Raw genomic sequence first — 22,567 nt, 5'->3', positions numbered from 1 at the left:
TCCAAGTGCCAGATACAACCGGTGATCGCTTTCTCATAGGGCGATGAGGGGAGGATCATCTGTTAGGATTATGCTATGCGATGTTACTTGGTGAACTTACCATCTACTCTCTTCTCCTGCTGCAAGAAGGAGGTTACCAGAAGCGTAGTCTTCGATAAGACTAGCTATCCCCCTCTTATTCCGGCATTCTGCAGTTCAGTCCACATATGATAGCCTTTTCCTTTTGATACCAATGCATACATATGTAGTGTAGCTTCTTGCTTGCGAGTACTTTGGATGAGTACTCACGGTTGCTTTGCTCCCCCTTTTCCCCCTTTCTATACTCGATTGCTGCGACCAGACGATGGAGCCCGGGAGCCAGATGCCATCGTCGACGATGACTACTACTACTCGGGAGGTGCCTACTACTACGCGCAGCTCGCTGACGACGACTAGGAGTAGTTTAGGAGGATCCTAGGCAGGAGGCTTGCGCCTCTTTCGATCTGTATCCCAGTTTGTGCTAGCCTTCTTAAGGCAAACTTGTTTAACTTAGGTCTGTACTCAGATATTGTTGCTTCCGCTGACTCGTCTATGATCGAGCTCTTGTATTTGAGCCTTCGAGGCCCCTGGCTTGTAATATGATGCTTGTATGACTTATTTTATTTGTAGAGTTGTGTTGTGATATCTTCCCGTGAGTCCCTGATCTTGATCGTACACGTTTGCGTGTATGATTAGTGTACGATTGAATCGGGGGCGTCACAAGTTGGTATCAGAGCCGACTGCCTGTAGGAATCCCCCTTCCACACTCCTTGGCCGAAGTCGAGTCTAGACATTACAAAACTTTTTACTAACATGGATGTGTGCCTTACGGTCCCACGTCGCCATTGGGTCGTAATAGGATCTTTTATTCCTCGTCTATCCTCTGGGACTCTGTTCTCTCTTCTATTCGGGTTAAATGATTTTACTAACTACATTAGGTTCTCGTAACGACTTCCCTGGAGAGCCCCTTCATTCTAGATGGTTGCCTGCTTCACCAGAAGACTTCAAAGATATTCTCCGATCTACTTCCGAGAACTTGTGTTGATTTCTTTTGCAATCCCTTAACACCGCTGAATCCTTATGGATAACTGTGTACCCTGGCCGTTCATACTTTCAACCCTAGTTGTTCTTGTTATTACAAGATATCCAAAAGGATTCTCCGACTTTCGAGAATCCTTTTTCCAACTGCCATGCAACTCTTTTCACCTGAATAACCATATGGATAATTCCTCGCACTTATCGAGCATCTGCTCATCCCCAGTTGTTCATGTGTTTCGCAAAAGTCTTCGAAATACCATTCGGTCTTCCGAAAATCCTGAGTAGTCTATTGCTCTTGAAATTCTTACTTGCTTGTGTTATGGTTAATTCCATAAGTCTCGTAATCTTATTGGCATCCCTTGTCATTATCATTTTGATTCATTGATTCAATATGTTGCAAATGCTCGCGATCCTCAATTAGATCCTGGAATTCATCCTTCCAGCTCAGATGTCATTTCAAACATGAGCTGGATCTCGACCAATCAACTTGCAATCGATTGTACCCCTAAGCCTATTCAACTTATCCATCCTTAATCAGAGCGTTGCTTCTGGTCCCTTGTCTTGGAATTCATAATTCCTTTGCATTTGAGCTTTGAGTTATTCAGTTGTTTCCATAAGCTGATCTTCCTTCATCGTTTCTTCTTCTGATTGTGTGCCGATGCTCACATCAGCTCCGTTGTGGACCGTCAAATCCTTTGTTAAATTATCATCTGACAGTGTCCTTTGTATACAAAAACCTTGAGAAGTTCTTTCCCTGATACATAATGCCATTGGTAAATCCTATTATCTGATTTGGCCGGCCATGCTCTGCTTTCGAGCTGGTGATATTTGCTATTGAAGCTTGTGGTATATCTTTCCACGATGCCCCGGTGGGTTGAACCTATGTCTTTCCCTAATTTGTGTGAACCCGAAAACTTCTACGGGTCACACTCTACTATTGTTTTGTCATATAGTTTTTCAACACTACAACCTCTTGGAATGTGAGAAGTGAATGAAAGATTATACATTGGAGAAGTGGGAGTCGACCTTGAACTTTGTGTTCATGCCCATGGACACGATGTAGATCTTATCATGGAAGCTTCTCTTAAACTAATTACCCCCTTGATATAATATCATCTTGTGTCTGTGGATTGATCCCTTTGCAATCGTGGTTCCGACCATATTTTCTCCTTAATACCATTTCTTGGGCAAGTTTAAGCACTTGTCTTCTGTGGATCAATACCCAGTCCAACCTTTACTTTGATCTACCGTCTAGCATTACACCCTGGTATCTCGTGAATATCATGGGACATCATAACTTCTTATGGGTTCACCATCAACTATTATTACTCACCGGATCCAATTGTTCCTAGGTTCTGGGTTGTCGTCAACCGAGAACACCGAATAGTGAATCGAGTCCGCACTCCGATTCAATAACCCTAAATAATTTTCGTTGCTTACGAGTTTAAATAATCCTTCAAGTCATTCCTAGCTTGATCGGCTATATCATTATCATGCTGCTCTTAACTGTGCTACCTGGTCCTTCTTCCCGGAGCACAAATTTTCGATGATGAGCTAAGCTTACGTCGATTTTCCTCATCCTATCATTTCTCCTTAAACCACAAGCTTGGTTTTGAGTTTGTGTCGTACCTGTGGTTCCAATTACCTTTCGCTTCATCACTCCTTTGACTTGATGTCATCGTTGATCGATTACATCTTCATGAAACCTCTCGACAAATATGTCATGATCATCATAAACATTCTGAGCTCTTCCATGATATCTATCGAATTCTTGATGAGAAATACCATCCTTGCCCTCGATGATTTGTGTTATCATTGACCACTTTATTTCCTTCCGTTCAACACAAACTTGTTCGTGTTTCATGATATACCTTGAGATCCTTACTATCCAACATTTGTTCCTTACCTTGGAAGTATTACCATCTTTTATGTCAAGAAAGTCGTGAGAATTTCACCACCTCTTAAGAGATCTTGATACAGGTGATACTTCTTTCCTTATCCGTTCATTCCTTGGTCCCCATGTTGTTTCTAACCGGAAAACCGACAATTGAACTATGATGTGCGACTTCAAAACTTCTAGCAACCCTATTGCTTTAATTGTCGATATTTCATTCTTAGGCCATTGGTTATCGAATCACCATTCTAACATTGATTGTGCTACCTAAGCCCATATTTCGGGTGCACCTTTCAATCAATGCTTAATTGTGTATGCATTCCTCGAGCATACACCATTATATCATTTGATCTGACAAATGTTATCTCCTTGTTCACATAATTGTGGAAATCCATCTTTTTGGAAATCTTGAGGATTGTCGCTGAGACCATCAGCCACCCCTCATTCTCTCCTTGGTTTAATGATGAACTCTTGTTTCGGAACTCTATTCCATAGTTCGTTCCCCGAGAGCCTTACGATGTCACCTCGTTAATTTGTGTCACACCTTTTCTTCTCAGGCATCCTGAGCCTGAGGTATCCCGACACCAATCATATCTGAATCTCGGTCAGATATGATGGTTGGAACATATTCCCAAGAGTTATAACACTGGTCTTTTATATGACCCGGTAAGATGATGTCATGCCTAGCACACCTGGTTGTAGGATCTATTGTTATGGTTCCCTTCTTAGCAAGGTTAGCGATTCTTCCATGAGGAAATCGTAAGACTTATTCTATAAGTTGTTCCTGATGGATCCTTTGTGCATCCAAATTTTGACACATACTTGATGGCCATGTCAATGCTATCTCGAAGCATACCTGTGGTACTCCGGTTTTCAATAAAAACATTTGAAGCACAATGAAAAAAAATCCTTATCATTATCCAAACACCGTTGTATGAGTAATGTCATGAAATTTCTCTCCCCTCATCTAAAGGGTTTACTATTTATATCTTGCCATGGATATCATGCTCTACTTGTCCTTGTGAAGGATATACCCCTGAAAAATGTGTTTAAACACATTTTCCTTTCCATTGTTCTGTTTAATCTAATGATTACCTTTTCCTTTCCAATGTTTTGTTTAACCTTTCTTGAGATCTATATAATCTAAGAAGTAATAATTCACTGCTTATGTAAACACCTCGGTGTACAAACTCTGCCAGTAAGACCTTGTTACTATTGTTGATGACATTCCGGTAGCCACCGATGGACGAGAACTTTGCCTATTGGTCCGTCTCGTATTAACAAGCAGGAAAACAGTTCTCTTCGTCCCTCGCCCTTGGTACCAACATTGTTGTCGACATAACTGACAGGTCATCCTTTAACCTACCTTGCTATCATGACCGTGCAATATGTTAGCGCCTTCCTGCTTTTAACCCACATGGTGGGCCCATAACCCACATGTCCCAGGATCGAAACCTGACTCTCCTATAAATCCATGTCTTCCAAAATTGTTTCTCACGCTTGGCTCCGTATGTAATTCACGGGCCATCTTCCTAGTGATCTATTCTAGTACTGGACGCAATACTTTCCCATTGCTCTAAACCCCTGCCACATTTCGTTTTAGGCGACAAACGGTTGCCTATCCGCTCGAAACTCCTTATTTCACCTTCTTAACTTACTCTCGATGACTTCTCAAATTTCAACTCGAGAGGTGACTCTATACCTCGTTCACTGAGATAGCCCCTAGGTACCTAACATGTATTGAGCTCCGTACTTCACGAGTTCCCCCCTTATGTTTTTCGTAAGTACGATGGAATTCCCGAAGGAAGAATACCGATTTCATCATGATGACCTGGAGCAGAGAAATGAAGACATCAACGTAATGGATCGACCTCTTCGAGAAGAGCAACCAAGACCGAGAAGATTCGTTAGAATTTCGTAAACAAACCTTTCACCCTCTTAAATCTCGGGACGAGATTTCTTGTAGTGGAGGAGATTTGTAACATCCCGAGATTCTTGATACAGTAATATTTCACTAATTATGCCAGGTCATCACAATTATGCCCTAAGAGAAATAATTAAGAATACTTCGACCTCAACTTCAAATATAAAATAAAGTCAAAATATTAATTACTCAAACAGCAAAACAAAAGTGTTCGTAATATTGCAAAAATTCCCAAAGCTTTTCTAAAAATGAAACCAGCATTAATAAAATGATTAATTGCCCTAAAACATTTAAAACAGGGGCCAAGTCTTTACTAAAATGCATTTTCAAATTATAGGAAATTCTAAACTATTTTATTTAAACTCCAAGACTTTTTGTGGCAATACAAAAAATGCCTAGTTTTTGTTTTGACAAGTGGCACTTTCTACAAAATCCAATTGGTGGCTCAGCTTAACACAAAATAGAAGACTAAAAAAACAGAAAATATAAATAAAAGAAAAGAAAAGTCAAAACAAGCAAAATGTTAAAACAAAGAAAACCCCTACCTCCCCACTGGGCCTTAGGCCATAATGGGCCGAGGTAGCCCAGCCACCCCCGCTCTAACCCTAGCCCTCACGTCCCGATGCCCTCGTTCCCTCCCGTGCGTCGCCACACGCACATGCGTCACAGAACGCTCTGCTCGATCCCCTTCTCTCCCTCTCTCGCTTTTCCCTCGTCCTCTCCCACACCTGCATGCACATATCGCGCTAGGGAGAGGAGCTCCTCGCGCCATCCGTTGCTCGGCGGAGGGCCATGGCATCGCCGCCTCTGCTACTTGGCCTCCTCCAGCAGCGCTACAGCAACCCCCCTGCTCGAGCTCCTCCATCGCACCTCGTGCCCGAGCTGCTCATCCTCCGCCTCGTCCCCAGCTGCTGCTCGCCGCCAGGGCAACCGCCGGCCTCCCTGAACGCTTCCTCGACCCCCCGCTGTGAGCTCCCTGTCGTCTCCTCCGCTCCCCCTCCGTCCCAGCGCCGTGGCCGCGCTCGCTCGCCGTAGACCGCGCTCACCGCGAGCCCCTGCGCCCGCCGTGGCCGTACCCCCACCCTCGCTTGTGAGCTCCTCCATTGCCGCTCGTCCGTTGTCCGCTTCTTTGCAGCCGTCGCGGCCGTGCTCACCGCCGGCGACTTCGGCGGCCTTGGCACGAACCGTGGGCACCACCCCACTCGCCTCTCTGGGGGCGTTCTAACACGCCTAGCCGCGCGCCCTCCCGACGCCGGAGTTGGTTGGACGACCAACGTCGTCGTGCTCCAGCTAACCGCCGGCCTAACTGGCTTAATCAGGGCGCTAATCACCTTTCCCCCTCTCACTGTCAACCGGGCCCCGCCCCATTAATCAACTAAAATGCTAACTGATTTAACTAATGCCACATTGACATATGGGACCCAACACCCTAAGTAACTTAAATAAAATCAGTTAAAAGGCCCTGTTAGATTTATTTAGTGCTAGTTAAATTTTACGCCCCATGACATGTGGGTCCATTGACCCTGTTGACCAGTCAAACTTTGATTGGTCAACCTTTTGACTGCACTGTTAACTAGACCCCTGGACCCCCACCTGTCATACTAAGAGGCTTGTTACCCTCTGGGTACACATAGTAGTTTTCTCATTTAGTATTCCGAATAAAATTAAATCCAGAAATTTAGAAAATCATTTAAAACTTTGAAAAATCATATAAAACAAACCGTATCTTGGATGAAAAAACTTTGTACATGAAAGTTGTTCAGAACGACGAGACAAATCTGAATACGCAGCCTGTTCGTCCATCACACATCCCTAGCATATTGAACACGCAACTTTTCCCCTCCGGTTCATCTACCTGAAAACGCGAAACACCGGGGATACTTTCCCGGATGTTTCCCCCCTTTGCCGATATCACATACTACCGCGTTAGGGCACATCTAGCACCGCGTTTGTCATGTTATGCTTTGAGATGCTTTGATTGTTCTGTTATTTATTTTGTTCCCCCTTCGTTACTTCTTTCCGGTAGAACCTGAGACCGATGCAGGTACCCCTGTGTTCGACTACATCGACGACGAACTCTTCTCTTGCCATGGCAACCAGGAAAGCCCCCCCACCTGATCACCAGATATCGCCTACTCTACTCTCTATACTGCTTGCATTAGAGTAGTGTAGCTTGTTACTGCTTTCAGTTAATCCTATACTACTGCATAGCCTGTCCTTGCTACTACTGTTGTTACCTTTACCTGCTATCCTACTACTTAGTATAGGATGCTAGTGTTCGATCAGTGGCCCTACACTCTTGTCCGTCTGCCATGCTATACTACTAGGCTGTGATCACTTCGGGAGGTGATCACAGGCATATACTATATACTTTACACTGTTACATTACTGGTGATACTGTTTGGAGATGGGGGCTGAAGGGGCAGGTGGCTCCATCCAGGTAGTGGTGGGCCTGAGTTCTCGACAGCCCCCGACTGTTACTTTGAGGCAGAGCGGCAGGGCAGGTTGAGACCACCTAGGAGAGAGGTGGGCCTGGCCCTGGTCGGCGTTCGCGGATACTTAAACACGCTTAACGAGATCTTGGTATTTGATCTGAGTCTGGCTACTAGCCTATACACACTAACCATCTACGCGGGGATAGTTATGGGCACTTGACGTCGTGGTATCAGCCGAAGCACTTCGTGACGTCAGCGACTGAGCGGCGCGCGCCAGATTGAAACGTAAGCCTGCTCTTGTATTAAGGGGGCTAGTTCTTCTTCCGGCCGCCCTCGCAACGTGCAGGTGTGCAATGGGCGATGGGCCCAGACCCCTACGCCATAGGATTTAGATCGGCGTGCTGACCTCTCTATTGTGCCTAGGTAGGGCTGCGATGTGTTGATCTTCCGAGGCCAGGCATGACACAGAAAAGTGTGTTCAGCCAAATGGGATCGAGCGTGTTGGGTTATGTGGTGCACCCCTGCAGGGAAGTTAATCTATTCGAATAGCCGTGATCTTAGGTAACAGGACGACTTGGAGTTGTACCTTGACCTTATGACAACTAGAACCGGATACATAATAAAACACACCCTTCCAAGTGCCAGATACAACCGGTGATCGCTTTCTCACAGGGCGACGAGGGGAGGATCATCGGTTAGGATTATGCTATGCGATGTTACTTGGTGAACTTACCATATACTCTCTTCTCCTGCTGCAAGAAGGAGGTTACCAGAAGCGTAGTCTTCGATACGACTAGCTATCCCCCTCTTATTCCGGCATTCTGCAGTTCAGTCCACATATGATAGCCTTTTCCTTTTGATACCAATGCATACATATGTAGTGTAGCTCCTTGCTTGCGAGTACTTTGGATGAGTACTCACGATTGCTTTGCTCCCCCTTTTCCCCCTTTCTATACTCGATTGCTGCGACCAGATGATGGAGCCCAGGAGCCAGACGCCACCGTCGACGACTACTACTACTACTACTCGGGAGGTGCCTACTACTACGTGCAGCCCGCTGACGACGACCAGGAGTAGTTTAGGAGGATCCCAGGCAGGAGGCCTGCGCCTCTTTCGATCTGTATCCCAATTTGTGCTAGCCTTCTTAAGGTAAACTTGTTTAACTTAGGTCTGTACTCATATATTGTTGCTTCCGCTGACTCGTCTATGATCGAGCTCTTGTATTCGAGCCTTCGAGGCCCCTGGCTTGTAATATGATGCTTGTATGACTTATTTTATTTGTAGAGTTGTGTTGTGATATCTTCCCGTGAGTCCCTGATCTTGATCATACACGTTTGCGTGTATGATTAGTGTACGATTGAATTGGGGGCGTCACAAGTACCTTGAAGTGGTGTTTTGTTTTCTTTCGCTAACGGAGCTTACGAGTTTTCTATTAAGTTTCGTGTTGTGAAGTTTTCAAGTTTTGGGTGAAGATTCGATGGACTATGAAATAAGGAGTGGAAAGAGTCTTAGCTTGGGGATGCCCAAGGCACACCAAGATAATATTCAAGGACAACCAAGAGCCTAAGCTTGGGGATGCCCCGGATGGCATCCCCTCTTTCGTCTTCGTTCATAGGTAACTTTACTTGGAGCTATATTTTTATTTGCCACATGACATGTGTTTTGCTTGGAGCATTATTTTATTTTATTTAGTTTTGCTTTCTGTTTGAATAAAATACCAAGATCTGAAATTCTTAAATGTTAGAGAGTCTTCACATAGTTGCATAATTATTCGACTACTCATTGAGCTTCACTTATATCTTTCGGAGTAGTTTGTTGTTGCTCTAGTGCTTCACTTATATCTTTTTAGAGCACGGCGGTGGATTTATTTTGTAGAAATAGATGAACTCTCATGCTTCACTGATATTATTTTGAGAGTCCTAAATAGCATGGTAATTTGCTTTGGTTATGAATTTAGTCCTAATATAATGGGCATCCAAGAGGGGTATAATAAAAACTTTCATGTAGAGTGCATTGAATACTAAGAGAAGTTTGATACTTGATAATTGTTTTGAGATATGAAGATGGTGATATTAGAGTCATGATAGTTGAGTAGTTGTGAATTTGAGAAATACTTGTGTTGAAGTTTGTGATTCCCGTAGCATGCACGTATGGTGAACCGTTATGTGATGAGGTCGGAGCATGATGTATTTATTGATTGTCTTCCTTATGAGTGGTGGTCGGGGACGAGCGATGGTCTTTTCCTACCAATCTATCCCCCTAGGAGCATGTGTGTAGTACTTTGTTTCGATAACTAATAGATTTTTCCAATAAGTATGTGAGTTCTTTATGACTAAAGTTGAGTCCATGGATTATACGCACTCTCACCCTTCCATCATTGCTAGCCTCTCTAATACCGCGCACCTTTCACCGGTATCATACAACCACCATATCTACCTATTATGGCATTTCCATAGCCATTCCGAGATATATTGCCATGCAACTTTCAACCGTTCTGTTTATTATGACACGCTCCATCATTGTCATATTGCTATGCATGATCATGTAGTTGACATTGTATTTGTGGCAAAGCCACCGTTCATAATTCTTTCATACATGTCACTCATGAGTCATTGCACATCCCGGTACACCGCCGGAGGCATTCATATAGAGTCATATTTTGTTCTAAGAATCGAGTTGTAATTCTTGAGTTGTAAGTAAATAAAAGTGTGATGATCATCATTATTAGAGCATTGTCCCAGTGAGGAAAGGATGATGGAGACTATGATTCCCCCATAAGTCAGGATGAGACTCCAGACGAAAAAAAGACAAAAAAAAGAGGCCATAAAAAAGAGAAAATACCCAAATAAAAAATAAAATAAAAAAATAAAAAAATGAGAGAAAAAGAGAGAAGGGGCAATGCTACTATCCTTTTACCACACTTGTGCTTCAAAGTAGCACCATGATCTTTATGATAGAGAGTCTCCTATGTTGTCACTTTCATATACTAGTGGGAATCTTTCATTATAGAACTTGGTTTGTATATTCTAATGATGGGCTTCCTCAAAATGCCCTAGGTCTTCATGAGCAAGCGAGTTGGATGCACACCCACTTAGTTCTTTTTGTTGAGCTTTCATATACTTATAGCTCTAGTGCATCCGTTGCATGGCAATCCCTACTCACTCACATTGATATCTATTAATGGGCATCTCCATAGCCCGTTGATACGCCTAGTTGATGTGAGACTATCTTCTCACTTTTTGTCTTCTCCACAACCACCATTCTATTACACATATAGTGCTATGTCCATGGCTCACGCTCATATATTGCGTGAAGATTGAAAAAGTTTGAGAACATCAAAAGTATGAAACAATTAATTGGCTTGTCATCGGGGTTGTGCATGATTTAAATACGTTGTGTGGTGAAGATGGAGCATAGCCAGACTATATGATTTTGTAGGGATAGCTTTCTTTGGCCATGTTATATTGAGAAGACATGATTGCTTGGTTAGTATGCTTGAAGTATTATTATTTCTATGTCAATATTAAACTTTTGTCTTGAATCTTATGGACCTGAATATTCTTGCCACAATAAAGGAAAATTACATGGATAAATATGTTAGGTAGCATTCCACATCAAAAATTCTGTTTTTATCATTTACCTACTCGAGGACGAGCAGGAATTAAGCTTGGGGATGCTAATACGTCTCCAACGTATCTATAATTTTTTATTGTTCCATCTGAAGGAAATATGCCCTAGAGGCAATAATAAAGTTATTATTTATTTCCTTATTTCATGATAAATGTTTATTATTCATGCTAGAATTGTTTTAACCGGAAACATAATACATGTGTGAATACGAAGACAAACAGAGTGTCACTAGTATGCGTCTACTTGACTAGCTCGTTAATCAAAGATGGTTATGTTTCCTAACCATAGACAAAGAGTTGTTATTTGATTAACGGGATCACATCATTAGGAGAATGATGTGATTGACTTGACCCATTCCATTAGCTTAGCACCCGATCGTTTAGTATGTTGCTATTGCTTTCTTCATGACTTATACATGTTCCTATGACTATGAGATTATGCAACTCCCGTTTGCCGGAGGAACACTTTGTGTGCTACCAAACATCACAACGTAACTGGGTGATTATAAAGGAGCTCTACAGGTGTCTCCAAAGGTACATGTTGGGTTGGCGTATTTCGAGATTAGGATTTGTCACTCCGATTGTCGAAAAGGTATCTTTGGGCCCTCTCGGTAATGCACATCACATAAGCCTTGCAAGCATTACAACTAATGAGTTAGTTGCGAGATGATGTATTACGAAATGATTAAAGAGACTTTCCGGTAACGAAATTGAACTAGGTATTGAGATACCGACGATCGAATCTCGGGCAAGTAACATACCGATGACAAAGGGAACAACGTATGTTGTTATGCGGTCTGACCGATAAAGATCTTCGTAGAATATGTGGTAGCCAATATGAGCATCCAGGTTCCGCTATTGATTATTGACCGGAGACGTGTCTCGGTCATGTCTACATTGTTCTCGAACCCGTAGGGTCCGCACGCTTAAGGTTTCGATGACAGTTTCATTATGAGTTTATATGTTTGATGTACCGAAGGAGTTCGGAGTCCCGGATGAGATCGGGGATATGACGAGGAGTCTCGAAATGGTCGAGACGTAAAGATCGATATATTGGACGACTATATTCGGACATCGGAAAGGTTCCGAGTGATTCGGGTATTTTCGGAGGTACCGGGGAGTTATGGGAATACGAGGAAGAAGTAATGGGCCTTAATGGGCCTTAGTGGGAAGGACCAGGAGGTGGCGTGCGCCCCTCCCAAGCCCAGTCCGAATTGGACAAGGGGTTTGGGGCGCGGCCCCTCTCTCCCTTCCTTCCCCTCTTCCCCCCTTTCCCCCTTCTCCTAGTTGGACTAGGAAAGGAGGAAACCTACTCCAACTAGGAGTAGGAATCCTACTCCCTGGCGCGCCCCTCCTAGGGCCGGCCTCCTCCCCCTTGCTCCTTTATATACGGGGGCAGGGGGGAACCTCTAGACACACAAGTTGATCTCTAAGATCGTTCTCTTAACCGTGTGCGGTGCCCCCTTCCACCATAGTCCTCGATAATATTGTAGTGGTGCTTAGGCGAAGGCCTGCGACAGTTGAACATCAAGATCGTCACCATGCCGTCGTGCTGACGGAACTCTTACCCGACACTTTGCTGGATCGGAGTCCGAGGATCGTCATCGAGCTGAACGTGTGCTAGAACTCGGAGGTGCCATAGTTTCGGTGCTTGATCGGTCGGGCCGTGAAGACGTACGACTACATCAACCGTGTTGCCATAACGCTTCCGCTGTCGGTCTACGAGGGTACGTAGATCACACTCTCTCCTCTCATTGCTATGCATCACCATGATCTTGCATGTGCGTAGGAAAATTTTGAAATTACTATGTTCCCCAACAGTGGCATCCAAGCCAGGTTTTATGCGTTGATGTTGTGCACGAGTAGAACACAAGTGAGTTATGGGCGATATAAGTCATACTGCTTACCAGCATGCCATACTTTGGTTCGGCAGTATTGTTGGATGAAGCGGCCCGGACCGACATTACGCGTACGCTTACGCGAGACTGGTTCTACCGACGTGCTTTGCACACAGGTGGCTGGCGGGTGTCAGTTTCTCCAACTTTAGTTGAACCGAGTGTGGCTACGCCCGGTCCTTGCGAAGGTTAAAACAGCACCAACTTGACAAACTATCGTTGTGGTTTTAATGCGTAGGTAAGATTTGTTCTTGCTAAGCCCGTAGCAGGCACGTAAAACTTGCAACAACAAAGTAGAGGACGTCTAACTTGTTTTTGCAGGGCATGTTGTGATGTGATACGGTCAAGACGTGATGAGATATAAGTTGTTGTATGAGATGATCATGTTTTGTTGAAGTTATCGGCAACTGGCAAAATCCTTATGGTTGTCTCTCTATTGCATAAGATGCAAGCGCCCAATAATTGCTTTACTTTATCGCTATGCGATAGCAATAGTTGCAAGAGAAATTGTTGGCGAGACGACCACGTGACGACACATTGATATAGATCAAGATGATGGAGATCATGGTGTCATGCCGGTGACGATAGAGATCATGACAATACTTTTGAGATGGAAATCAAAGGCGCAAGATGATGATGGCCATATCATGTCACATATTTTGATTGCATATGATGTTTTATACATCTTATTTTGCTTAGTTTGATGGTAGCATTTTAAGATGATCTCTCACTAATTATCAAGAAGTGTTCTCCCTGAGTATGCACCATTGCGAAAGTTTTTCGTGCTGAGACACCACGTGATGATCAGGTGCGATAGGCTCTACGTTCAAATACAACGGGTGCAAAACAGTTGCACACGCGGAATACTCAGGTTATACTTGACGAGCCAAGCATATACAGATATGGCCTCGGAACACGGAGACCGAAAGGTCGAGCGTGAATCATATAGTAGATATGATCAACATAGTGATGTTCACCATTAAAACTACTCCATCTCGCGTGATGATCGGACATGGTTTAGTTGATATGGATCACGTGATCACTTAGAAGATTAGAGGGATATCTATCTAAGTGGGAGTTCTTAAGTAATATGATTAATTGAACTTTAATTTATCATGAACTTAGTCCTGGTAGTATTTGCAAATTATGTTGTAGATCAATAGCTCGCGTTGTTGCTTTCAAATGTTTATTTTTGATATGTTCCTAGAGAAAATTGTGTTGAAAGATATTAGTAGCAATGATGCAGATTGAATCTGTGATCTGAGGTTTATCCTCATTGCTGCACAGAAGAATTATGTCCTTGATGCACCGCTAGGTGACAGACCTATTGCAGGAGCAGATGCAGACGTTATGAATGTTTGGCTAGCTCAATATGATGACTACTTGATAGTTTAGTGCACCATGCTTAACAGCTTAGAATCGGGACTTCAAAGACGTTTTTGAACGTCATGGACCATATGATATGTTCCAGGAGTTGAAGTTAATATTTCAAGCAAATACCCGAGTTGAGAGATATGAAGTCTCCAACAAGTTCTATAGCTAAAAGATGGAGGAGAATCGCTCAACTAGTGAGCATGTGCTCAGATTGTCTGGGTACTACAATCACTTGAATCAAGTGGGAGTTAATCTTCCAGATAAGATAGTGATTGACAGAATTCTCTAGTCACCATCACCAACTTTGTAAAACTTCGTGATGAACTATAGTATGCAAGGGATGATGAAAACGAATCCTGAGTTTTTCATGATGATGAAATCGATGAAGGTAGAAATCAAGAAAGAGCATCAAGTGTTGATGGTTGACAAGATCACTAGTTTCAAGAAAAGGGCAAAGGGAAAATGGGGAACTTCAAGAAGAACGGCAAGCAAGTTGCTGCTCAAGTGAAGAAGCCCAAGTCTGGTCCTAAGCCTGAGACTAAGTGCTTCTACTGTAAAGGGACTGGTCACTGGAAGCAGAACTGCCCCAAGTATTTGGCGGATAAGAAGGATGGCAAAGTAAACAAAGGTATATTTGATATACAGATTATTGATGTGTATTTTACTAGTGTTCATAGCAACCCCTCGGTATTTGATACTGGTTCAGTTGCTAAGAGTAGTAACTCGAAACGGGAGTTGCAGAATGAACAGAAACTAGTTAAGGCTAAAGTGACGATGTGTGTTGGAAGTGGTTCCAAGATTAATATGATCATCATCGCAGACTCCCTATACTTTCGGGATTAGTGTTGAACCTAAATAAGTGTTATTTGGTGTTTGCATTGAGCATGAATATGATTTGATCATGTTTATTGCAATACGGTTATTCATTTAAATTAGAGGACAATTGTTGTTCTGTTTACATAAATAAAACCTTCTATGGTCATACACACGAACGAAAATGGTTTGTTGGATCTCGATCGTAGTGATACACATATTCATAATATTGAAAGCCAAAAGATGCAAAGTTAATAATGATAGCGCAACTTATTTGTGGCACTGCCGTTTAGGTCATATTGGTGTAAAGCGCATGAAGAAACTCCATGCTGATGGGATTTTGGAATCACTTGATTATGAATCACTTGATGCTTGCGAACCATGCCTCATGCGCAAGATGACTAAGACTCCGTTCTCCGGAACAATGGAGCGAGCAACTGACTTATTGGAAATAATACATACTGATGTATGCGATCCGATGAGTGTTAAGGCTCGCGGCGGGTATCATTATTTTCTGACCTTCACAGATGATTTGAGCAGATATGGGTATATCTACTTGATGAAACATAAGTCTGCAACATTTGAAAAGTTCAAAGAATTTCAGAGTGAAGTGGAAAATCATTGTGACAAGAAAATAAAGTTTCTACGATCTAATCGCAGAGACGAATATTTGAGTTACGAGTTTGGTCTTCAATTAAAACAATGTGGAATAGTTTCACAAACTCATGCCACCTGGAACACCACAGCATAATGGTGTGTCCGAACGTCATAACCGTACTTTATTGGATATAGTGCAATCTATGATGTTTCTTACCGATTTACCACTATCGTTTTGGGGTTATGCATTAGAGACAACTGCATTCACGTTAAATAGGGCACCATCTAAATCCGTTGAGACGACACTGTATGAACTGTGGTTTGGCAAGAAACCAAAGTTGTCGTTTCTTGAAGTTTGGGGTTGCAATGCTTATAAGAAAAAGTTTCATCCTGATAAGCTCAAACCCAAATCGGAGAAATGTGTCTTCATAGGATACCCAAAGAAGACAGTTGGGTACACCTTCTATCACAGATCCGAAGGCAAGACATTCGTTGCTAAGAATGGATCATTTCTAGAGAAGGAGTTTCTCTCGAAAGAAGTGAGTGGGAGGAAAGTAGAACTTGATGAGGTAACTGTACCTGCTACCTTATTGGAAAGTAGTACATCACAGAAACCGGTTTCTGTGACACCTACACCAATTAGTGAGGAAGCTAATGATGATGATCATGAAACTTCAGAACAAGTTACTACTGAACCTTGTAGATCAACCAGAGTAAGATCCGCACCAGAGTGGTACGGTAATCCTGTTCTGGAAGTCATGCTACTAGATCATGATGAACCTGCGAACTATGAAGAAGCGATGGTGAGCCCAGATTCCGCAAAATGGCTTGAAGCCATGAAATCTGAGATGGGATCCATGTATGAGAACAAAGTGTGGAATTTGGTTGACTTGCCCAAAGATCGGCAAGCAATTGAGAATAAATGGATCTTCAAGAGGAAGACGGAAGCTGATAGTAAGGTTACTATCTACAAAGCTAGAATTGTCGCAAAAAGGTTTTCGACAAGTTCAAGATGTTGACTACGATGAGAGTTTCTCACTCGTATCTATGCTTAAGTCTGTCCGAATCATGCTAGCAATTGCCGCATTTTATGAAATCTGGCAAATGGATAAACAAAGCTGCATTCCTTAATGGATTTCTTAAAGAAGAGTTGTATATGATGCAACCAGAAGGTTTTGTCAATCCTAAAAGTGTTAACAAAATATGCAAGCTCCAGCGATCCATCTGTGGACTGGTGCAAGCATCTCGGAGTTGGAATATGCGCTTTGATGAGATGATCAAAGTATATAGTTTTATACAGACTTGTGGTGAAGCTTGTATTTACAAGAAAGTGAGTGGGAGCACTACAACATTTCTGACAAGTATATGTGAATGACATATTATTGATCGGAAATAATGTAGAATTACTCTGCAAAGCATAAAGGAGTGTTTGAAAGAAGTTTTTCAAAGAAAGACCTCGGCGAAGCTGCTTACATATTAAGCATCAAGATCTATAGAGATAGATCAAGACGCTTGATAAGTTTTTTCAATGAGTACATACCTTGACAGTATTTTGAAGTAGTTCAAAATGGAACAGTCAAAGAAAAGAGTTCTTGGCTGTGTTACAAGGTGTGAAATTGAGTAAGACTCAAAGCCCAACCACGGCAGGAGATAGAAAGAGAATGAAAGTCATTCCCTATGCCTCAGCCATAGGTTCTATAAAGTATGCCATGCTGTGTACCAGATCTATTGTATACCCTACACTGTGTTAAGCAAAGGAGTACAATAGTGATCTAGGAGTAGACCACTGGACATTCGTCAAAATTATCCTTAGTGGAATAAGGATATGTTTCTCGATTATGGAGGTGACAAAAGGTTTGTCGTAAAGGGTTACGTCGATGCAAGTTTTGACACTGATCCAGATGACTCTAAGTCTCAATCTGGATACATATTAAAAGTGGGAGCAATTAGCTAGAGTAGCTCCATGCAAAGCATTGTTGACATAGAAATTTGCAAAATACTTACGGATCTGAATGTGGCAGACCCGTTGACTAAACTTCTCTCACAAGCAAAACATGATCACACCTCAGTACTCTTTGGGTGTTAATCACATAGCGATATGAACTAGATTATTGGCTCTAGTAAACCCTTTGAGTGTAGGTCACATGACGATGTGAACTATGGGTGTTAATCACATGGTGATGTGAACTATTAGTGTTGAATCACATGGCAATATGAACTAGATTATTGACTCTAGTGCAAGTGGGAGACTGAAGGAAATATGCCCTGGAGGCAATAATAAAGTTATTGTTTATTTCCTTATTTCATGATAAATTTTTATTATTCATGCTAGAATTGTATTAACCGGAAACATAATACATGTGTGAATACATAGACAAATAGAGTGTCACTAGTATGCCTCTACTTGACTAGCTCGTTAATCAAAGATGGTTATGTTTCCTAACCATAGACAAAGAGTTGTTATTTGATTAACGGGATCACATCATTAGGAGAATGATGTGATTGACTTGACCCATTCCATTAGCTTAGCACCCGATCGTTTAGTATGTTGCTATTGCTTTCTTCATGACTTATACATGTTCCTATGACTATGAGATTATGCAACTCCCGTTTGCCGGAGGAACACTTTGTGTGCTACCAAACGTCACAACGTAACTGGGTGATTATAAAGGAGCTCTACAGGTGTCTCCAAAGGTACATGTTGGGTTGGCATATTTCGAGATTAGGATTTGTCACTCCGATTGTCAGAGAGGTATCTCTGGGCCCTCTCGGTAATGCACATCACATAAGCCTTGCAAGCATTACAACTAATGAGTTAGTTGCGAGATGATGTATTATGAAACGAGTAAAGAGACTTGCCGGTAACGAGATTGAACTAGGTATTGAGATACCGATGATCGAATCTCGGGCAAGTAACATACCGATGACAAAGGGAACAACGTATGCTGTTATGCGGTCTGACCGATAAAGATCTTCGTAGAATATGTGGGAGCCAATATGAGCATCCAGATTCCGCTATTGGTTATTGACCGGAGACGTGTCTCGGTCATGTCTACATTGTTCTCAAACCCGTAAGGTACGCACGCTTAAGGTTTCGATGACAGTTTCATTATGAGTTTATATGTTTTGATGTACCGAAGGAGTTCGGAGTCCCGGATGAGATCGGGGATATGACGAGGAGTCTCGAAATGGTCGAGACGTAAAGATCGATATATTGGACGACTATATTCAGACATCGGAAAGGTTCTGAGTGATTCGGGTATTTTTGGAGGTACCGGGGAGTTACGGGAATACGAGGAAGAAGCAATGGGCCTTAATGGGCCTTAGTGGGAAGGACCAGGAGGTGGCGCGCGCCCCTCCCAAGCCCAGTCCGAATTGGACAAGGGGTTTGGGGCGCGGCCCCTCTCTCCCTTCCTTCCCCTCTTCCCCCTTTCCCCCCTTCTCCTAGTTGGACTAGGAAAGGAGGAAACCTACTCCAACTAGGAGTAGGAATCCTACTCCCTGGCGCGCCCCTCCTAGGGCCGGCCTCCTCCCCCTTGGTCCTTTATATACGGGGGCAGGGGGCACCTCTAGACACACAAGTTGATCTCTAAGATCGTTCTCTTAACCGTGTGCGGTGCCCCCTTCCACCATAGTCCTCGATAATATTGTAGTGGTGCTTAGGCGAAGGCCTGCGACAGTTGAACATCAAGATCATCACCACGCCGCCGTGCTGACGGAACTCTTCCCCGACACTTTGCTGGATCGGAGTCCGGGGATCGTCATCGAGCTGAACGTGTGCTAGAACTCGGAGGTGACGTAGTTTCGGTGCTTGATCGGTCGGGCCGTGAAGACGTACGACTACATCAACCGCGTTGTCATAACGCTTCTGCTGTCGGTCTACGAGGGTACGTAGATCACACTCTCCCCTCTCGTTGCTATGCATCACCATGATCTTGCGTGTGCGTAGGAAAATTTTAAAATTACTATGTTCCCCAACACCATGCTATTATATTATCAACCTTGTATGTTTTATATATATTTATATGCTATTTTATATGATTTTTGGGACTAACCTATTAACCTAGAGCCCAGTGCGAGTTTCTGTTTTTTCCTTGTTTTAGAGTATCGCAGAAAAGGAAAATCAAACGGAGTCCAATTGACCTGAAACTTCACGGAACTTTTTTTTGGACCAGAAAAAGCCCACGGAGTATCGGAGTTGGACCAGGAGAGTCCCGGGCTGCCCATGAGGGTGGGGGGCGCGCCCACCCCCTGGGCGTGCCCCCTGCCTCGTGGACAGTCCGGAGGTCCACTGACGTACTTCTTCCTCCCATATATACCCATATACCCTAAAAACTTCGGGGAGCACAATAGATCGGGAGTTCCGCCGCTAGAAGCCTCGGTAGCCACCAAAAACCAATCTAGACCTGTTCCGGCACCCTGCCGGAGGGGGAATTCCTCTCCGGTGGCCATCTGCATCATCCCATGCTCTCCATGACGAGGAGGGAGTAGTTCTCCCTCGGGGCTGAGGGTATGTACCAGTAGCTATGTGTTTGATCTTTTTCTCGTGTTCTTGAGGTGGTACGATCTTATGTATCGCGAGCTTTGCTATTATAGTTGGATCTTATGATGTTTCTCCCCCTCTACTCTCTTGTAATGGATTGAGTTTTCCCTTTGAAGTTATCTTATCGGATTGAGTCTTCAAGGATTTTAGAACACTTGATGTATGTCTTGCGTGGGATACCCGTGGTGACAATGGGGTATTCTATTGATCCACTTGATGTATGTTTTGGTGATCAACTTGCGGGTTCCACCCATGAACCTATGCATAGGGGTTCGCACACATTTTCGTCTTGACTCTCCGGTAGAATCTTTGGGGCACTCTTTGAAGTTCTTTGTGTTGGTTGAATAGATGAATCTGAGATTGTGTGATGCATATCGTATAATCATACCCACGGATACTTGAGGTGACATTGGAGTATCTAGGTGACATTAGGGTTTTGGTTGATTTGTGTCTTAAGATGTTATTCTAGTACGAACTCTAGGGCTGTTTGTGACACTTATAGGAATAGCCCAACGGATTGATTGGAAAGAATAACTTTGAGGTGGTTTCGCACCCTACCATAATCTCTTCGTTTGTTCTCCGCTATTAGTGACTTTGGAGTGACTCTTTGTTGCATGTTGAGGGATAGTTATGTGATCCAATTATGTTATTATTGTTGAGAGAACTTGCACTAGTGAAAGTATGAACCCTAGGCCTTGTTTCAACGCATTGCAATACCGTTTACGCTCACTTTTATCATTAGTTACCTTGCTGTTTTTATATTTTCAGATTACAAAAACCTTTATCTACCATCCATATACCACTTGTATCACCATCTATTCGCCGAACTAGTGCACCTATACAATTTACCATTGTATCGGGTGTGTTGGGGACACAAGAGACTCTCTGTTATTTGGTTGCAGGGTTGTTTGAGAGGGACCATCTTCATCCTACGCCTCCCACGGATTGATAAACCTTAGGTCATCCACTTGAGGGAAATTTGCTACTGTCCTACACACCTTTGCACTTGGAGGCCCAATAACGTCTACAATAAGAAGGTTGTGTAGTAGACATCAGGAGGCGGCACTGGACCGCCGAAGAGCTCCGGCGAGGCAGCCATTGTTGCTGACGTCAGCAACGGCCGCTCGAGCGCCGACAGGGAGAAGGATGGAGAAGAATGAGTTGCGATAGGCTACATGAGTTCCTCCCCCTCGACAGATTAAATGCGGTTAATAAATTCAGGTGCTCCCGATGCTGGTAGTGCGGGTTGATTCGAAGCAACGCCAGGGGCCTCTTTGCAAAATGCCACGGGCTGACCGGGTACACACCCACACGTCCACATGGCGCTCTCTGATTCGTCGGGACCAAATTTGCAAATCTCATGCAAGTTCCAGGACTGGGTAGGGTCAAATTTCAAGTTGTAGGACTAAACCATCACATTGAGAGCAAGTTGTAGGACTCCTGGTGCTTTTAACTCTATTATCATAGAGTGTACAAAATTTACATGTTGTATGTACAAAAAAATTACCGTCGTCTAATATGTTACCAAAAAATCATGCACAGTAAAAAATGCCTTGCGGTGATGCAGAAGCAGAGAGACAAAAAAACTTGTACAAAAATTTCCATAATGTAGACCAAAACAAAAAATAAACATAAAATGGTGAAAGTTTGACCTGATAGTGGGGGTATGTTTGAACATAAGTTTGCTTTAATCTAAATGCCATGCATGAAAAATATAAAAAATGTCATGAATGGGAAAAATAAATCTGACATATCTGTAGAACATTAAAAACAATTAACAATTATGTTTGAACCTAAATTGACATTATTTTGTAAAAGATGACGGCAAAAATTTAATTATTTTTCTGAAAAAGAAGTCTCATGAAAACAAATCTGCCATGGAAATGTTAAAAAAATGCCATGGTGTACAAAAACGTATTAACAATGGTTTGTTAAAAAATGCATGTTTAAAAAATTAAATTTGCCATTGTGCCAAAATTTCATTTCCATGGCCAAATATATAAATTTGCCATAATAGATAACAAAAAACTAGTTACCATGGTCCAAAAAAATAAATTTACCATGAATTGTTCAATAAATTTGCTGTGGATTGTTAAAGACATAATAAAGAAAAAATTACCTTGGATTTGTAATTCATTTGCCATGGTCCAAAAATAAATTTCAATGGTTTAAAAGTAAATTTGACATGGTTCATAAAGTATATTTGCCATAATCCATGGAGTAAATTTGTGTTTGTGACTCGTGGTGTGAAGCTTTTATGTTGCGACTCATGTTTATGCTGACCAAATTTTCACTATATACAAAATAAACATAACAAGAAAGTTGGCTTACTGATGGTTTCTCTTGTCAAAGCTATGTTGGCACATTTTCGAACTTAGAGCATCACCAACGGTTGCCCTACCCCCCC

This window comes from Triticum dicoccoides, chromosome 2A (assembly GCF_002162155.2).
Source record: "Triticum dicoccoides isolate Atlit2015 ecotype Zavitan chromosome 2A, WEW_v2.0, whole genome shotgun sequence".
NCBI classification, from domain to species: domain Eukaryota; kingdom Viridiplantae; phylum Streptophyta; class Magnoliopsida; order Poales; family Poaceae; genus Triticum; species Triticum dicoccoides.
Note: the sequence above shows the minus strand (reverse complement) of the source record.